Source organism: Mytilus californianus, unplaced genomic scaffold, assembly GCF_021869535.1.
Source record: "Mytilus californianus isolate M0D057914Y unplaced genomic scaffold, xbMytCali1.0.p SCAF_1, whole genome shotgun sequence".
In the NCBI taxonomy this organism is placed as follows: domain Eukaryota; kingdom Metazoa; phylum Mollusca; class Bivalvia; order Mytilida; family Mytilidae; genus Mytilus; species Mytilus californianus.
Window position 1 is genome coordinate 85344467 of NW_026262581.1, and position 21160 is coordinate 85365626.

General features: G+C 31.1%; 1 long non-coding RNA gene across 1 annotated transcript; it reads left to right on the forward strand.

The window, feature by feature from the left end:
• The first annotated feature begins 12502 nt into the window (after positions 1–12502).
• On the forward strand, positions 12503–19676 carry LOC127725389 (uncharacterized). The gene is made up of 4 exons (XR_007992986.1): positions 12503–12768; positions 13463–13531; positions 14256–14329; positions 19070–19676. It is a non-coding gene; the product is annotated as an uncharacterized LOC127725389 (long non-coding RNA).
• The last annotated feature ends 1484 nt before the right edge of the window (positions 19677–21160 follow it).

Sequence of the window (21160 nt, forward strand, 5' to 3'; positions counted from 1 at the left end):
TTTGTTTCACCAACATATTGCACCTTGCAAGTTCCACACGTTAGAACATAAATACAATTTTGCGTTTTGCAATTGGATGTTATAAATACATGTATGTTGTATTAATTTTTTGAGACTGTGCTGACGAATTGAGTTTCAATGTTGGCGACTTTGCAGCACTTACAGTTGCCTCTTCCGCATGGTTTATAACCTTCTATTTTCGATGTCTCTTGTTTAGATACTTTAGATGTAACTAAAATATCTTTGAGGTTTGGGTCTGCGGTAAGCCATGACGGGAGGTGATGGAAAAATCTTTTTTAAGGAAGGATCGTTTTCAATAAGACGCCAGTGTTTGTGGACAATAGATGAACGATTTGTCAGGTCAGGATGAAAGCTGCCAACAAAGGGAATTTTATTTGTTTGGGCCGTCTTTTCTTTGTATTCAAGTAGGTTTGTTCGATCTTTTTCTTTTGCTTTACCGAAAACTTTTGAAATGTTTTTGTTCTTATAACCTCTTGATTTAAGTTGCTGTCTGAGCTGTCCCAAACGGTGGTTTAATTTTGATTCCGATGAGCAAATCTGCTTTAACCTGATAGCTTGGGTGTACGGAATGCTTCGGAAACAGTAAAATTACAAGTACATGTATGAAAATTCCATGACAGGAAATGTTTTCGATTTTCGTTTTTGATATCTTTAATTTTAAAAACATAAAGAAAAAGTCTTACTAATTAGCGATAAGTAGATAAATTTAAAAACTTTTATTTCTGATGGAATTAACTCAGTGCTACTTATATTTTTAAGATATATTTTTTTAAGTTGGACCAAAAAACATGTTATCCCTTTCGATAAAATGGTTGAAATTTATCATTTTTCGACTGTCGCTCTCACTAATGTAAATCTCGATTCATCTATTTATTATACACTATGACAAAAACTAGTATATAACATTGTATCTAGTATAATAATTTTATGCTTGATAATAGAAAAACTAAACATTGCATATTTTCTTTCAAAATGTTCATTTTCTTCTTCTATCAGTATAAAAACTTTGAAACACGTAAATTAGAACAGCGCTCAAGTGCATGTTTCTTTTTCTATTTAATTGCAATAATTAATAATTAGATTTCTTAGGGTTCAGGTGAATTTTTTTCTAAATTAATCATTTATTTGCATCTGTTGCTATGCATGCTTATTTTATCCGCGGAAAGGGGGGGGGGGGAGGGGATGGCTGGGTTCAGGTTGATTTTTTTCTTTCCGAACTGATCATTTATTTTCATCTGTTGGTACGCAAGCTTATTTTTCTTTGTCGTGAGAAAATTTATTTTCACTTCTGTACACATATGTATCCTCGACCTTCTTGTATTTCATGTTTGCAGAATAATAATTTTCATCTTGTTTTGTGCAAAGTCATTTATTATCAGTTCTTACCAGGCAAAGTTGTTCATTTTCAAAATTCTCCTGCCCCCCTCACCTAAAAAAAAATGTTCGTCCACTTCGAAAATAACGTTGTCATTTTGTAATCTTAAACATATTGAAGTTAGGAAGTATTATATAGATGTAGATGCTGTTATTTTTTGTGGGGATGAAATAAATGATGTAAATGATAAATTTGAGATATACCAACCTGGGCCAATGGAAAGTACAATGATACTTGCCATGAAGACATGTTGGACCTGTTATTCCTTCAAACAGTGGTTTTGCTTTCTAAGATTAATTGTTGTGAACTGCTAAACTGGATGGTACTATACGTTTCACCGTTAGCTGTCTACTATATTCACGATTGTTTATTTCAGATAAATGGTTTTCACAAATTACAATATTATCAATATCATGACAGGACACAAATTCACATGACAGGCAACGCAAATCTGAGAACAGCATTATCATTTTATCCAAATGAGTTTCTTTTACACTCAAAAATATTTTGTTACAAGGAGTTTTATCGTGAAATTAAGTAAAAAGTTTTGTTAGCAGATAGCTTTCTGCCGTATTATTTTCACTGAACACTTGTTAACCTCTGAACTGAAGAGTTCTAAATAGATCAAAGGGAGATAATTCGTTTAGTCAGGAATATTGCACAATCATATTTTATTAGAAATTTTTTTCACACATTTCTAGGTAGATTCTCCGTAATGTTTTTTTTTTTTTATTTTTGATATAAACAAGACTGAAATTAATTGTCCTTGTGTCTTTTTAATAGATGTAGCCGCACACAAGTTATCAACACTACATCAAATATTGTACTTTTTTTCAAAAATCCCAACTTTGTCCCCTGTTACCATGGTAACCAACAAATATATGTATCGGTTGGCATTATTTTTCTGACATGACTATTAGGATCTACATCTCAGCCCATTTTCAGATAGACCGGTGACCATGTGTGCCAAAAAAGTTTAAGTGGTTACAGAGAATGGGTACTAAATCTCAAAATTTAGTAGAAATGTCTTTTAGTTCAACAACCCCTGAAACGTTGATTCACATTTTCAGTCATGTTAACCCATTGGTAAATCTTTTGTTGCTCATTTAAGCTGGTCACTGCTTCTTTTTTATCTATTATATTTCTCAAGAACGGCAAAAATTATATAAATTGGTACAAATAATTTTTGGAGGGCAATAACACCTATAAGAAGTTTTTATCAAATGTGACCTACTGAATTATACTTATCATGGGATATGTACTTACATATGCAGCACGACGGGTTCTCCTTATCCGTCCAGAGCACCTGAGACCCCCTGATTTTGGTGGGGTTCGTGTTGCTCAGTCTTTATATTTCTATGTTGTTTCTGTAGAATGTTGTTTGTCATTTTTTGAAAAGCATCATTTCAAGACAGTAACTAATATAAGGAGTGGATTTCCAATTAAGTTATATTAACTTTTTTTATTGATCGTTTATGGTTGATTTATGTTCGCTAAAAGTTTCTTTATACCTTTACAAAACAAGGCCAAAAATAACCATAATGGATAAACATTACTATTCAAAATGAGGGTTTAAACTTCCACATTGAGTAAATTCTGATTAATATAATGATTTATTTGAGCATCTTTGATTCTGCTTATTTTTACTTGTTACAGTTTCTCATTAAGTATAACAGCTTTCAAAAGTAATTGCCAAATTATATTTATTTTCTGATCACAGTTTACTCAACCTTGAAAAAATATGACTTTCTTGAAGATGTCGTCCTGCAGATAATTTTGCAAAAGGCTTTCTATTTATTTTCAATATCAAGATTAAAGCCAAAGAGCAAAAATCGATAACACGGTCATTTAAGGACAATAACTCCTACAAGGAGTATTCTGAATGTTTTGATTAAAAACAAAAGTAGCTAGACCGTTTGCAGAAGATATGCTATGCATTATTACTGCTGTAACGTTTAATAATATTTGATGATGTGGTTTCAACCGGAAATATTTTGGACGGACAGTGTACAAAATGATAACAATGACGAACGGCCGTTGATTGTGTAAGCGCACAAAGCTACAAGAGCCAGGTGTGTTAAAAAAAATATTTTTGAATCATGACAAGAAAGATTTGTGGTATATTTTGTTATCCGGAACACAACATGCATGGTAGCTAGGCATTTCTCACGACATGAGAATGGCTACTAAAGAATTTTGTGACGATATTGACCCCTTACCCACTTAATGTAAACCAATATATGCACAGCGTTAGTATTTCGAATGATTTAAAAGTTTTATGAACACTAAATGCACAAAAAAATATAAATATTTTTGAATTACACATGAGTGAAACATGTCAGTGAATTATTTCCATCAAGAAACACATTTTTTGTTTTTAAAAGGAATTCAAAATTCTAGTTAAAAGAAAGAGTGACATGTAAAATATGAAAATTCGTGTTTATTGTCTCCAGGAACCAGAACATTGATTGTTTGCATTATATGAGAATGGCTAATAAAGTCTTTGGTGATGATATTGGTCCCTTTACCTTTCAATGAGGATATAAACATGATAGTTCATATCGTTCTGAACCCAAATATGTATGGTTGCTAGGTACTTTATATCAATTAAGGGTCATTGCTAAGAATGTTTTACATGAACTTGACCTCTGACATTTTACCTAGTTACCAGACAAAATCAATAATCATTATGAACATTTTTCCTATTTAATGTAAGCATCTATTTGTTACCATTTCTGATAAAATAGAATAAAAAAGACTCAAGGTAAAAGGTCAAGGTCATCAACAAGTTTTTGACCTTTGGATCAAACTAAATGTCATTAATTGCGCAACATATTTCATTATCTGTTTATCCTGTATATGTCAGAATTTATGAGATATTTAAATAACAAAGTCAGAATTCTTTCAAAAAATAACAAAAATTACACTTTTAGGTTCCTATATAGCAACTATCCTAGCCACCTGAATCCCAAAATTTGTGTTATAAATTATTACCAGTTAGCAGTTTTCATTCAATACCTAAATATAAATGGGTGTGGATGCAAAAGTGTGTTATTAGTTCATGCGAAATGTCTATAATTTGCCTTCTTGAGTACAATGAAAACTCCCTTATGTTGATCTGTGCTGCCACCTTCCCCCCTTTTTATTAGAATTAATTTTTATATTTTAGCTTACTAGTTAAATGCTCTATTTTAATGAACATATGTTAAAATATTCATCAAAATTGAAATATGTGCATGATAACTACTTGAAGTTGGTCATTTTCTACGTCAAAATATGCAATTTGGAGCCAAAATCTAAAGGGACCCGTTACCATGGCAATAGGGACATAAACAAATTTTTTGTCACTCTTTTTCTTTTATTTTTATATCAGCAAACAAAATGTCAAGAAATTCCTAGACTATGCGTGCCGCAACTTGGTTAATGGTTACAGAAAATTGCTATTCAATAGACACTTGAATGGGAAAAAGGCAAAAAGTATGCCTATGTCGTACGGTTAGCTATTTACCCCTCCCCCTCTTTTTTTTCTCTACACGATAGACGGATGCGAAAAAAATCGAATTTTGAAGGCAATAAATGCCATCTAAACAAGTAAGTAAGTAAGATGTGTACTTATTGTGTATATCAATATTTATTGCAGGCATTTTGTATAGTTTCAGACTCTAATACTGTCTGATTTTTAACCGGAGTCAATCAGTCAAAATGCACTTTTATTCTTTGAAATTGTGAATGATGGTATATTGATTGTCTTTTGTTGTATAACCCTATGTTGGGCCCCTTGATGCCAAGGGGCGTGTCTTATTAGTCATGACCGATTAAGTTATAGTCAATAAAACCTCAACTTAAAGACCTACACCAGGTTAATAACATGAATAAGTTCGGGTTAAAATAAGTAAACGAAAGAGATCCTTTATGAAATGAGATCGTCCCAGGTATCTTTGATAACTATTTTGCGTCGAATACCTAGTAACAATGAAAACTACACGAGAAGGTTTGTAAAAGTTAAAATTACATGTATATCAAAAGCCATTATAATTAAGTATTCAGGGCTACTGTACAGGTTTAACATGTCAACTAAAATGACCACGAAGTGTTGAAATATCTGTCGTAGGAAAGCGTTAAAGTAAAAATTATATGTATCTAAAATATTATTATCATTTGGACTACGGTACAGGGATACATAAATAAGTTACAAAATAAATTAAAGACTATTAATATCAACCGAATTAGAACAAACACCAGTTGAGTGCACATTACACTGTGCGCATTGTGCACAATAAATGATGAATGAACGTTGACCGCACGTTGAATGAAACACAAACGGAATGGTAAATGTGGAGCGCAAGAACGGTGAATGAACGACGAATGAACGGAACACGTACGCAGAATGGACGACGCTGATCGGAGGAATATATTTTTTGGAAACAGTATTGATGATCAAAGACATCAGGTGAGTAACTTTTTCTGAAAGAGATTTGCAAATCTAACAATATTTTTCAATTTGAGTAGTTTTTATAACTTTAAAGACACAAGTGTGTGTGCATTAGCTTGGGGATCAGCTTGTGTGTATCCAATTGTTTTTACACCAGTTGGAATGATTATTAAGATCAAAGTCATATGAACAATTGCTTATTAATGTTGACCGATGGTTGCACTAACTTCTGTAATATATGATTTTATTATAATTATGCATATATCACTTCTAATAAAATCGTAATCACATAAATGCTATATACTGCATATTTTTCCCTACTCATTAAAGGCGATAACATGATTTAATATCAATATATTCCATTATGAAATTATATATTTCGATATGCAATCTTCATATACATATTTCGATATGAAATTTAATACGAATATTCAAAATATTGAAAACAATTTTCGAATAAATTTCTCCTCTTAGTCATGTAAGTATATTTAATGAAAATTATACATTGGAATATGCATCAAAGGCACAATTTTGTATCGTCCCACCTTTGCTATTGTTCAAACCACATGTGAAATATATATATATTTGTTATCCCTTGTTTCAAACAAAAATAGTCGTATGTACACGATATGCATTTCTTGTCTGTAGATATTACACAATATGTTTGCCATGTTTTCAAATATTTAGTCGCACATGCATTTATTTTTGAAGATAAAGTCAACAGATAAAACATAATAGTTAGGTAGTAGTTTCATATAGTATGAAATAAAAAGTAAACACTACACAGATCAAACTCTATGGTGTATCATTAATTTTTCATAAAAGAGCTATTTAACGCGCACTATCATATGTGTGAATACACACAGTTCATGGTTCTGAGTGGGATAATAATGAATACATCATACAAAATTTGTGTTTTGCACAACGACAATCTCAAAATTAGTCAAATGAGTCTGTGTTGCGGTTACCATATTAGTATTGTTCTAACTAATCATTGCATGAAACGTCAACCTGTTTGTCGACGCCACATTAATATTATGACTTAAAAGAGAGGCGAAAGATACCAAAGGAACATTCAAAGTCGACAATAAACTGACAACGCCAAGGCAAAAAAAAAAAAGACCAAAAGACAAACAATAGTACACAAAGCACAACTTAGAAAACTAAGTCTGAGCAACAGGAACCCCACCATATCCTGCTCTACATATGGCACCTGTCGTGTTGCTCATGTAAGTACTAACCCGGTGATCAGTCTAATTCGGTAAATCGAAATAATGCTAATTTCCTATATTTCTTCCTAAGAAGCTCCGGTGATCAGTCTAATTCGGTAGATCGAAATAATGCTAATTTCTTATATTTCTTCTTAAGAAGCTCCTGTATAAAGTGAGCATCGTATGAGTAAAGCAACTAATCGGCAAGAAGAGGAGAACAGTTAGTTCCAATGGGAATACCGATTGTTTGTTGAAAAACACGTCCTCTAAACGTAACAAATATGTTGTCAATCAAGAAATCAAGTATTTTGATACTATCAAAATAAGGAGATGTGGTATGATGGCCAATGAGACAAATATCCACTTAAGTTCAAATGAAGTGGATGTAAGCAATTATAGGCAACCGTACGGCCATCAAAAATCAGAAAAACCCATACCATATACTAGAAGTCGGCTATAAAAGGCCCCGACATGAAAAATATGAAACAATTCAATTGAGGAAACTAACGGCCTAATTTATAACAAAACAATTTACAAAAAAACAAATATGATAATAATGAACCAACGACAACCACTAAACTACAGGCTCCTGACTTGGGACAGGCACATAAAGAATGTGGCGGGGTTAAACATGTTTGTGAGCACTCAACCCTCCCCAGAGCCTGGGACAGTTGTGTTAAAGCACAACATAAAAACAAACTATAAAAACAGGTGTCATTATCACGATGCTTGATTTCTTGATTGACTACATATTTGTTACGTTTGGAGGACGTGTTTTTCAGCTAACAATCGGCATTCCCATGGGTACCAACTGTGCCCCTCTTCTTGCCGACTTGTTCCTTTATTCATATGAGGCTGACTTCATATAGGAATTTTTTAGGAAGAAAAAAAGAAGATAGCAGTATCCTTTAACTTCACTTTCCACTATATAGATGATGTTCTCTCGCTAAATAATTCAAAATTTTGTGACTATGTTGAACGCATTTATCCCATCGAACTTGAAATAAGGAATACAATAGAAACAGTTAAGTCTGCCTTATATCTTGACTTACATCTAGAAATTTACAATGAGAATCTGTTGAAAACAGAACTTTACGACAAAAGAGATGATTTCAGCTTCCCAATTGTGAACTTTCCATTTCGTTGTAGCAACATTCTAGTAGCGCCTGCATACGGAGTAAATATCTCCAAGTTGATACGATATTCCAGGGCTTGTATTTCCTATCATGATTTCCTTGATAGAGGGTGTCTGCTCACAAGGAAGCTATTAAACCAAGAGTTCCAAGTGGTGAAGTTGAAATCATCCCTTCGTAAATTTTACGGACGCCATCACGAGTTGGTTGACCGTTATGGAATATCCGTTTCACAGATGATAGCGGGTATGTTCTAAATGTCGTTACTACAATCCCGTCCCCTTTCCCCCGAATGTGACCTACCGAGTTAGACTTATTACTGGGTTCGTACTAACATGAGCAACACGACGGGTGCTACATGTGGAGCAAGATCTGCTTACCCTTCCGGAGCACCTGAGATCACCCCCAGTTTTTGATGGGGTTTGTGTTGCTCAGTCTTTAATTTTCGATGTTGTGTTTGTGTACTATTGTTTGTCTGTTGGTCTTTTTCTTTTTAAGCCATGTCGTTGTCAGTTTATTTTCAACTTATGAGTTTGAATGTCCCTTTGGTATCTTTCGCCTCTCTTTTAAATTCGTGGTTCACTTGTACCCACGAAATCCGCGAAAATTGGTATCCAAAGAATAATAATGAAATTCACAGTAACTCAGTTGTGTAAATTGCATCATACACGATAACAAAGGTTAAGAACACGCATGTACGTCTTTGTATATACTTACATTTCTTGAAAACTCGATTCACCGTGTAATTACACTAGTCAGAAAACACAGTTCCTGGCCCTGATTGAGAAATTAAAAAAAATATGAATATACATGTACCTGACAACGTTTAAACATTATATAAATCTATAAATAAAAACAATGATTAGGTTAATTTCATATCATATTTTATAGTACTGCATTTTATCTTCAAAATACAAATATGATTCACAGATAAGGCAAGTCCTTTAAACAACAAATAAGTGTCAACATACTTTTTTCTCAAGGTAAACGATATTTTTGTAAAGCTTAGTATTTTGGCATTTTTTTTTATTTTCAATAAAAAAATCATAGAATATTTAACTAATTAAAAGTTTATCAATATTTTTGTTTAACGTCATTATCTCATAAAAAATAAAAGTAAATAGTCGAAAACACACAGATATTAATGTTTAGTATGTAAACATTATAAAATATGTTTGCCCTAATTTTAAACATTTGATGGAACATGTATTTATTTTTTAAAAGATAATGACAACAGATAAAACATATGTAGTGAGGTATTAGTTTCATACGGTATGATAGAAACAGTAAACACTACACAGTGAACACGTTATAGTGTATCATTAAATGGTTCCTGGAATAGCGATTTAACGCACACGTTTATATGTGTGTATAGAAACAGTTCATGGTTCGGGGTACGATATTAATTTATACATCATACACATTTGGCTTCTTACACAACCACAATCTAAATATTAGTCAAATGAGTATGTGTTGTGGTTACAATACTAATGTTGTCGTATCCATTCATTGCATGGTACGTCAATCTGTTTATCGACGTAACATTATGACTTAAAATTTTGAACTCATTCAGGAACCAATTTAATCTGTTTTTGAAATCAAGAACTATCGCCATAATTCCAGTAGAATACCCCGATTACAAATATTTTTACAGTTCAACTGTATATCTTAAGATATTCATGATATTATGTGTGTCTCAAGACATGGACATTGTGAATGATGTATTAAAAATAGATCCTGCTGAAAAATGTATACATATAATAAACTGGAATTAAACGTCTTAATACATTATACCAAGTCTCAGGACATGATCAGTATGATGTAAGCCCACGCGGTTTCGTAGGGATTCTCATTTTTCATACATGCATACCTGTAAAGGTGAATTTGATTACGTGTCTGCAGATTTAATAAAATGTCATGCCAAGTTTTAAAAACATGTGTGCTGCTAAAGTTCTGCTAATATTTGTTATTAATAGAAATCCAACGTTACAGATAAACAGAATGAATAAAATAGATGACAAAAATACTCTTTATTTATAAAAATAAGAAGATGTGGTATGATCATGATGATTGCCAATGAGACAACTCTCAACAAGAGACCAAGTGACACAGAAATAAACAACTATAGGTCACCGTACAGCCTTCAACAATGAGTAAAACCCATACCGCATAGTCAGCTATAAAAGGCTCCGAAATGACAAATGTAAACCAATTCAAACAAGAAAACTAACTGCTTATGGCAATATTTTACAAATGCAAAAATAGACCACAAAGATAAAAGACTACCATTTTATGTAGAAAAATATCAAGTACACGTCTATTTAGAGGAACACCTGTAAAAGTAATTCAGTGGCGTAAATCGCATCATATACGATAACAAAAGTTAAGAACACGCATGATCATCTTTATATATACTTACATCATTTAAAAATTCGATTCACCTCGCACATGTCGCGAGTACACTTGTCAGAAAACACAGTTCTTTGCTCTGAGTGAGAAATTATAAAAAAAACCTATGAATAAAGATGTACGTGACAATGCTTAACCATTATTAAAAATCTACAAATTAACAGAATGATAACAGTAGGTATAGATGATATTTTATCTATACTGCATTTTATCTTCAAAATATGAGTGGGATAATTATAAGTACATCATACACATTTTAATTCTCGCACAAAGACAATCGAAGAATTAACCATATGAATATGTGTTGTGGTTACAATACTGGTATAGCCTTATGTCTTCATTACATGAGACGTCAACCTTTTTTTTGCCGCCACACTTTGAATGAAACTTTTGAACTCATTCATGAACCAGGTTTGTCTGTTTTTTTTTAAATCAGTAACCACCGATTAAATGCCATATACAGATAGTTTTAAAATTCGATTTAATGTCTTAAGGCATTTATTGTATGTCTCAAGACATGAACATTGTCCATGATGTAGATTGCATAAACAACAAGTTAAAATTAAAATCTCTGAAGATATGTCTTCCTTGTCTCAAGACATGAACAGTAAAATGTAAGATAAATCAGTAACGAAGGAATTCTCGAATCAGTAAATTGATATCACCTGACTGCATATATGACAAATTGTTGCTGTCAAATTTGGAAAATATTGTTATACATGCCGTTTTGTACATGGAAACTGGTGTAAGATATTTAATTAAGTTCCCAGTAAAATGCATATAATACTCAAGACCGAACAGCATACCTGTACAGAATGCATGAAAAAGATGACTGAAGATGACTGAAGTTATCATTAATACGTCATTTGTTTAAATGTTATGATAGAACTCAAAGATAAAAGAAGACATTTGTATCAATAACAGGTTCAAGCCTTATTGAGAACGAAAACCGGTAAAAGTTATTCAGCGGCATAATTTGTGTCATACACGATAGTAAACGTTACAAACACGAATCTACACCTGCATTTACCTATTTTAAAACATTGATTTACCGTGCAAGGAAACTTTTCAGTTCTTGGCTCTGAGTAAAAAATTTTAAAAGACATATAAATATACATGAACGTGAACATTTAACAAATGTAAGAGTTAACAGAATGATAGTGTTAATTTCATATCATATTTTATAAATACTGCATTTTATGTACAAAGTACAAATATGATACACCGAGTATTTATGTTTTAAAATACAAACTAAGTGTCAAGCTATCTCAAAAACATTTTTGTCAGTTTAACAATTATGGTATTATTTTCGGTTCTCTCAATAGATTACTTGGAAGACTTAATTAACCAAGAGTTTGTCAATTCTTTTGTTTAATGTATGTCTACCACTGATTGTATTTTTGGTCGAACATTTATGCTTTAAGATAATGACAGCAAATAAAACTTCGTACTTTATTTGGCCTTTTTAACTTTTTTTATTCGAGCGTCACTGATGAGTATTTTGTAGACAAAACGTGCGTCATGCGTACAAAATGTCAATCCTGGTATCTATGATAAGTTTATTTATATAGTGTATCATTTAATTGTTCTGGGAATATAATTCGATTTAACGTACACGATCATTGGTGTGAATACACACAAATCATGGTTCCGAGCCAGAAAATAAGTAATACATCATAAACATTTTGCTTTTTGCACAAAAGCAAATCTAGAATTACCCATTTGAGAATATTTTGTGCTTACCATACTAGTAGTGTCGTAGCCTTCGTTTATCAAGAAGTCAATTTAACCAGTTTAATCTTTTTTGACATACATAATTACCAATAAATTCAAATAAAATACTCCAAATACAAAATTTTTGACACTTCACCATATTATTGAAAGTAATTATTTCTATGTTTCCATGATGGATATAAAATTAACCATGCTGAAAAATGATAAACTGTAATTCAAAGTCTTACGCATTTGAGTCAATATGCATAATGCGCCTCAAATTGAGATACTAAAAACTAAAAAAATAGGGATTTTTTACCTCGAGAAGCAGCATCACAAAGGGCTTTTCGGTGTGTGCTACAATACGTGAAAACGAATCTCACTTTGTACCCGAAAATTTAACCACATATGTGAAAATGTCTTACCTTCATGAACCATCATGCATATCCAAGTTTACACATTATGAAAATGAAGGTTAGTTATCACAGTTGGTTCTAGATTAACATTATCTTTAAAGAACAGCAACATATTTTTGCTTTTGAAATGTATAACTGACACGGAACTGGAGCACTTCTTTTAGGCACAATCAAAATCTTTGTTTACATTAAACGTTGAAAATGCACAGGGTATAGACTAAGTAAAAGACTTACTAACATCACTTCTTATGGAAACATTTAATATTGTTAAATTGTAAGTCAACATGTAATATAGAAGACATTTTGATGCCATTATCATTCAAATCTACAGGAATAGCTGATAATGCAAAGAAAATAACACACTTCGTATTACTATTTGATACATTTGTTGTACACCGATACTTTGATCATTTATTAGCAGGTGTTCACTAAAACATTCAAATAAACACACAAATATTTGAAAAATGCATGAATTGTTGTATTTTAATGCTCATCAATAAATTACAAGATAGTGTCTTTTTAAAAGAGGGAAGGCCAAACGTTTTAAAACACAGTGCTTCCACTATTCAGCTTAGGTTGTTCCTCATAAAAAGAAGGTCCAAAAGAATGTTGTGAAGCCAATAGGGGGAAACATCAATCTTTTTTGTGATAATACTTTCAAGAATTTGAATTTTTTTCTCACAATTATACAGTTTGTATTCAAATGCAATGATAAAACAACCGGAATCTATTTTGTTTAGGTCTTATTTCAGTTTCAGAATTATCATTCCAGTTTAACACGAGACGGCAAATTATGGTTTTTTAAAAGTTGTGAATTACTGGTAAGCCCTTTATTTTTTTAATCACGCTCTTTATTGCATATTTATGGTATTTATGCAATCGAAGAAATTACAGTCTGGATGTTAGAAATATGCGAGTAAAACAACTGTTGCTATGGTCTTGATAATACATAAGAATGCTTAGTTACTGATCTTTTCGACACACAGTTTTGAGTTAAAGCCTTAGGCAACTGTTCGTTATGTTACACTGCAAACTGTGCTTAGCATTATTTCAAACAGTCTTTATTTTATGACATCATAATACGTGATATGTCGTAATGTTTACCTAAAAACCAAATTAATGAAATATATTAAACAAAACTGTATTTCTTAGTAGCATTATTGTGAAAGGAAAAGTTTTTGAAATTTGCACTACATTGCCCTTTAATTATATGATAACAATGACGTTCACAGCAGTTTAGAGTGGTTTCGAAGGTACAAATTACCAGATTTCCAGTGGTAACAATAATTAAGTATTTTATTAGGGTTTTTGTAAAAATCTACATTTTTGCATAACTTCTCAGTTCAAATGCACTTTTAGACATTAGAAAACTTTGTTAATTTTTTTAACGGGGTCTGTATATTGTAATTGAAGGTTATCATGTTTCATTCATATTGTGAAGGTATACTGTAGAAATCTATTACACATTTTGAATTGAAAATTAATAAATATAGCGATATTAGGGTCAATGCCGTATAATGCTAAAACAACCTTCTTTTCTTTCAGAAAAAGTAAAAAATACACAGATTTATTAAGAAAGTCATACCGAAGAAGATCACACAAGGATATTGGGAAAAATGGTAAAGAATTTTACATTGTTTAAGTCATTAATAAATTTATAATCTAACAAAACTATATTATATATTCTTTGATTAAGTGTTTTTTTAAGTCATTAATAAATTTATAATCTAACAAAACTATATTATATATTCTTTGATTAAGTGTTTTTTTGCAAAAATAGATCAATCCGTAAGAATATAGTTATATTTTCTCGTACGTGTTTACAGTTTATTGTCTGCAACTTCAAATAGTATTTTTAATGCTCATTAGAAAAACCTGTTGATAAAAGGGTTGGTAAGTTTCTACAAATTTGATAATATCATTCAAAATTTTTCGGAGACTTTACTCGAAATCAAGAAAAACTTTTTTTTTTCTTATTTCACATTGCTTTTGCATGTAAGTTGTGCGTTACCACTTAATTTTCCTTTGTTTTTTTGAAAAAAAAATAAATCATAATTCTCTTTTTTTTTTTTTTTTCAACTTCAGATACTTTATTTCACTAATAGTTGTTAACAAAGCCCCTTAATGTTACAACAATGGCACTAAGGTTCTTCCCTGTATTGTTAATTACCAATAAAACCAGGGGATTTCATTGGCAAACGTTTTATAAATCTACATAGCATTACGTGTTAGTTACAATTTACAGATTAATTATACAAGCATGTATACAATAAAATAGAAAACGTAACTTTGACCGTCTTTTGTTTAGCTTTTAATCTCGGATTTTAAATGTGAAAGTAAAAGAGCATGGTTTCTGATTAATCGGATCAAGAGGTCAGTATAATTGAATTACGATTGTTTTTAGATAGTATCTTATCATTCAAATACACCAATACCATATCTGGTATTTAAACAAAAATTAAAGGAGCAGTTTTTGTTTAGAAATTTTTCTTCTTTTTCTTTCAATGATATTTTTGTGATTCTAGGTCATCCAAATGCAAACAAAACAGATAGAGAATCAAATTTCTAAGATTTTTGTTATAAATTTTCTCAAAAAGGAATTTTTCGGATGATATAAAATTTGTGTTTCAATTTCATTTTTTAGGACTGACATCATATTCACATATTTAGTTCTCTTTTCTGATAAATAAAAGCATTTATAAATCACAAAGCAAACAATTGTAATAATATGATTAAGTACATAATATTCAACATCTTCAATTTTGTATCCTATTACAAGATTTTTAAGACAAAAAATATGTTGACCAATATTGAGATACATAAATATTTTGTGTAGTAATGTCCAATAATTTTTTACCCATGTGCATTCAAAGAAGAAATGATTATAGCTATCAGATTTGAAACATATCTCACAGTTTTCGCTGTTAACTACTTTCCAGCGGTACAGATTATGTTTGATAGCTAAAATATTATGCAGTAGTTTCCATCTGAACATTTTTAATCTATTATCTTTTAAAAAAAGAAAGGTAAAAGATAGATTTTTCTTAATGAAATAAATAACATTTTCGCATGATAATTGTTTTTTCCATGAGCAAAAACCTACTGGAAGCTCTTTATTTGACCTGATTATAATATTATAAATTTCTTTAAACTTAATTTTGTCTAGATTGTAATACAATCCATTACAAAACATTTTAATGTCTTTTGTTATGTTGATTTTAGTATATTTTGATATATTACTCTTTAATTTTTGGATCCAACTTTTGGGTAAAGCTTTTCGAAGAGTACACAGTTCAGCGATCCAATTTTGTTTCTTTTTAAGTTTATGTAATACATTATGAGAAATTTCTCCTTTATCATCAATTACATCATTAACAAAAATTATGTTTTCCTCTACCCAATGACTAAAATATAAACTTTTGCCATGTGTTTTTATATATTGGTTTCCCCATATAACTTGCTTTCTAATATCTCTATAATTATCAGGTACTTTTGTCTTCCCCCCTCCGTTTTTAATCCAACATTTCAAGATTTCAAAGTAAAATGTAGGTAAGTTTTTTAGGTTTACTAGTGACTTATGAGAATTAAGATTCATTTTAAATATTAAATTATTTTCCCCAAACTCCCTGAAATAATAGGTAGGTATGATTTTCCAGTTAGCACAAGTTTCATCAGTTAATCTTTTAACCCAATTTATTTTGATAGCCTCAATGTATGCATCAATATCCTTCATTTGTAATCCCCCTTCAATATATTTTTTTCTTAACACTGAGCGTTTTACTTTCTCGCTACCACCCTCCCATAAAAAATTAAATAAGATTTTTTTAAATTGACTTATAATCTCAGTGCTCAGATTTATCAATGAAGCAACATATGTTATATTGGGAATAACTAGTGTTTTAATTATAGTTATTTTTCCAATCATACTCAATTTTCTTTTCTTCCAATCATTTAGTATCCTTTCTGATTTTTCAAACTGTTTATCTATATTTAGTGTTTCACATTCTTTTTTGTTAAGGCCGAAATAAATACCAAGACTTTTCACTTTATCTTTCCAATTGATACTTTCAAAATTGTTTTTGCAGTGTTTTAGTTTACCTAGCCATATACCTTCTGTTTTGTTTCTATTGAGTTTAAGTCCCGAAAAAGATCCAAAAGTTTCTATTAAATTTAGTGCATGTTTTATTTCATCTTTAGATCATAAAAAGAGAGTTGTATCATCTGCTAGTTGTGAGATTTTTAGGCTATGAGTTTTTTTATCAATTTTTATTTGTATCCCTTTCAGATCATTATTATCTCTTATTCTACAAGCCAGTATTTCGACTGATAAAAAAAATAATAAAGCGCTTAAAGGGCATCCTTGTCTAATTCCCCGTTGAATCCCGAAGGTTTCAGAGATCCACCCGTTATTTAAAATAAATCCTTTTATGTCGTGATATAGTGTTTTGACCCACTTTTGAAAAGACTCGTTAAATCCAAATTTTTTTAATGATTCCAGCATAAAGTCCCATTCTAGTGAGTCGAACGCTTTAAAAAGTCAATAAATAGTATAGCTCCATCAATATTAAAGTGTTCTGCATAATCTATAATATCTTGAATTAGACGTACGTTGAATCCTATATATCGATTTTTAACATAACCTTTTTGATCTCTGTGTATGATAAGGGGTAAGATTTTTTTAAGTCTTTGTGCTAAAGTATATGTAATAAGTTTTACATCAGTATTCAACAAAGTAATTGGACGGTAGTTATCTAGGGACAAAGGGTCTTTTTTTTTAAATCAATGATATTATCCCAATCTTTTGGGTATCAGATAGAGTTTCTTTGTCATAACATGTGTTAGAAACATTCAATACAATATGTTTTAATTTTGTCCAAAATTGTCGATAAAACTCAATTGTTAAACCATCTTTTCCTGGAGTTTTGTTTAATTTCATATTATAAATAGAAGATGTTAACTCTTCTAAGGTTAATTTACCATCTACTTGTTTACTTTCACAAGGATTTAATGAGTGATCAATGGGGGTATTATCTATGTATGTCTTTAAAATTTCAGTTTCAGGACACGTGCTTTTGTACAGAGATTTATAATACTCTTTACTTACATCTAAAATTTCACTTTGATCAACAGTAACCTCACCGTTTTTAGTCTTTAATTTATTAATAGATTTATTAGCCTGCCTATTCTTTTCTAGGGATTTTAAGCAGGTCCCACTGATTTAGGACATTCTTAAAATTAAAATTTTGCTCGTACTTTCCAATTAACTTATTTATTAGTTTATTATACTGAGTATCAGTTAATATACTATTATTCATTTTAAAGTATCCCTTACCACGATTGTTTGCATAAATGTCTAATTTAAGCGAAATACCTAGGTGGTCTGTGAATGAAATTTGTGTTGGCCTGATATCAGCAGATACAGTATTTATGCGTGCTTGTGTGCATATTATAAAAAAGTCTATTCTACTAGCTTCATTTGTAGAATTTTTCCTTTTCCATGTGTATTGTTTTTTATCTTTATTTAATTGTCTCCAAATGTCTATCAGTTTGTGTGTTTTAATTAATTGTTTTAAACCATTGACTGGCTTTTTAAACTTTTTATGTAGTTTATTATTCTTTGTATCTAAAGTTGAGAGTAGATCATTCATATCTCCCCCTACTATTAAAGCACCAAGAGTGTGTTCTTCAATTAATTTACTTACTTTTTTATAAAATTGGTTTCTTGCCTGAACTTCATTAGGTGCATACAAGTTTAATAAGGTGAAAATCTTGTCTTGAATTTCCATATTGATTATGATAATTGTCCCTTCTTTATCACAAAATTCATTAATTAATTTAAAATCGAGTGATTTGTTAATAAAGAAAGACACTTCCTTCGAATTTGTTGTGCCTAGGCTATGAAGATGTTTGCCATGGAATTCATTGTTAATTTGCTTTATCATATCTTTTGACAAATGAGTTTCTTGTGCCATTAAAATGTCACATTTCTGTTGTTGAAACCAAGAAAATAACCTAAAGCGTTTTTCTTTTCTCGCTAAACCTTGACAATTTAGTGAACAAATGTGAAGGTTTTTTGTTTTCATTATAATACTAAAGTATTTTAATTGTTAATATCTTAAACGATCTATTTAAATATATCAAAATGTGAGAACCTGTTCTGTGAATCGTGACCCAGATAAACTGTACAAAGTTATTTTTAGACCTATAAATAGGAAAGGTAAAGTTAATTTCTATTTTTAGCTTCATTACTGACTTTCTGAAAACATCTTGTATTTTGTAAACATTAAAATTGTCACATACTGTAATTGTAATAGCTTGGGTAGTTTTTGTATATTTACAACTATATTTTTCTTTTTCAGATATGAAATAAATCGTACGACAGAATATTATTTTTAACCAAATGTCTGTAATTGAAGTGCAACATTCTTGAACTATGTGTACAACGAAAGAGTGTGTGATATTTAATCTCAAGAATAGGAGGATGTTTTTGGCTATTTCTCTGATGTTTAACATAGCCGTGTGGAAATATGTAGTGGTTTCAGGATATATTATTGGATTAGTGAATTCAACTGATGTTTTCCGTTTCTTATAAGTTGTCTGTTTATATCCTGTAGAAAGGACATCTGGAGAATTGTACTCTTACAATTAAAGGAGACTGACTGTTTTTTACTTGATTTCAAGTATCTCTTTTGACAAAGGATTAATCATGTTAATGTGTGCCAATGAAAGAATTATGGATGACTATGTGAAGTAAATGTGAATTTTTTATCCATGGTGATCTTGCATTTTGTTAATTCAGTGCTACAACCAATGACAAAAATTTCATTCGTTTGAGATGTGCGTGGAACAAAATTTTTTATCCAAACAGTTTTACCAACTTTAAATTCATAATCTATACATTTTTCATTTACAAATTTCATATATGCTATATTTACTACATTTTTGAATAAACAAATATGCTGATAATTCTTTTTTGAATGTATGCGATCTACAATATAGACATCACATTCACAAATCACGATTTTGTTCACCTGATAAACACAGTCTATGTTTATGATACAAAGTAAACAAAGATATATATACAATATATACAATATAAAAAACATGAAGATTAGTATTTGATAGTAATTATTTAGATGAGCTTAAGATTTAGTTTTTTTTTCACAGGTTCTTCTCTCTTGTGAAGCTCATCAGTAGGAGTACTTGCTGTTTGTTTAGTACGTGTTTTTTGCTCTTCATTGGTTTTATTTGATGGAGTTCTAAATGCTTCTGCAAGGAACCGTTCCATGCTCGGCTGATCATTATTTATATTATGTTTGTCTTTTTTATTTTTTGCCCGTTTAGCTTTTTTGACTTGTCGTTTTGCTTTTTTCTCACTTTGCTTGGATTGATCATCAGGATTGTTCATGACATGTTTGTCTACATCATTACTTGCCTGCTTATTGAAGGTGAAGCTAGGTGGTTTTTTTTCCTGCATCATCTGCTTGGGTTGTTTTTGGCTTTTCCTTTTGACAGCTTTTCGGATGGGTGAAAATGTCTGAATCTGACTCAGATTCTGATTGGCTATCTTCGCTAGAAGAATCAGAGTCTGCATTGCAGTATTTTGCCGTATGACCAGATTTCCCACAAGTCTGACATACCCAATCATCTGGGCAAGTAGTGCAATAGCTTGCTTTATGACCGCTGCCACCACATGTTCGACACACCCAGTCATTTGGGCACTCAAAAGATTTATGTCCCTCTTGTAGGCATTTATTACATGTAATATTTGTACGGGTATCAACCTGACCTCGATGGAGAACTACTGCTCTGTATTTACCAATAAATAAAGTTTCTGGCAAAGGATTAAGTATTGGGTCACATATAGCAATGCGATCGCCAGTTTGACAATTTGTCACACGTCCATCAACTCTTAGCCTTTCACGAAATAATGTATGTACAACACAGTTACCAACCTCAAGGGCTCTTTGAATTTGGCCGTCGTCTGCTGAGCAAGGTATATTTTTTATTCTTACACGAACATTGTTAAGATTTTCATTTTCAGCAGTTTTGGGATTTCTAGCATATGTTTGTATAAGCTTTTTACGAAGAACAATACCATTTGTAAGTGTTTTATCTCGATCTTCATGATTGTCAAAATATAATCTCCACAATCCTCTAACCCTTTGTAAACCTTTCAAGTGGCTTGGGTCTACAAGATGACCAACAGCTCTGTATAGCTCGATATGAGTGAGGTACTGGTCTTGTGAGGGCTTACTAGTCCCAAATAAGTCTTGTTCCAAGATAAAGATTGGCTTAACTTCACTTACTGACTGATCATTTGACGATTGGTCACCAGGAGAAACTGCTTTAGCATAAGACTTGGACGAACTTTTTGGATCTGCATTTGCATCCGCCATATTGAAAATTGAGACAACTTCTAAACTTTGAATCTCTCAATTTTTAATTTC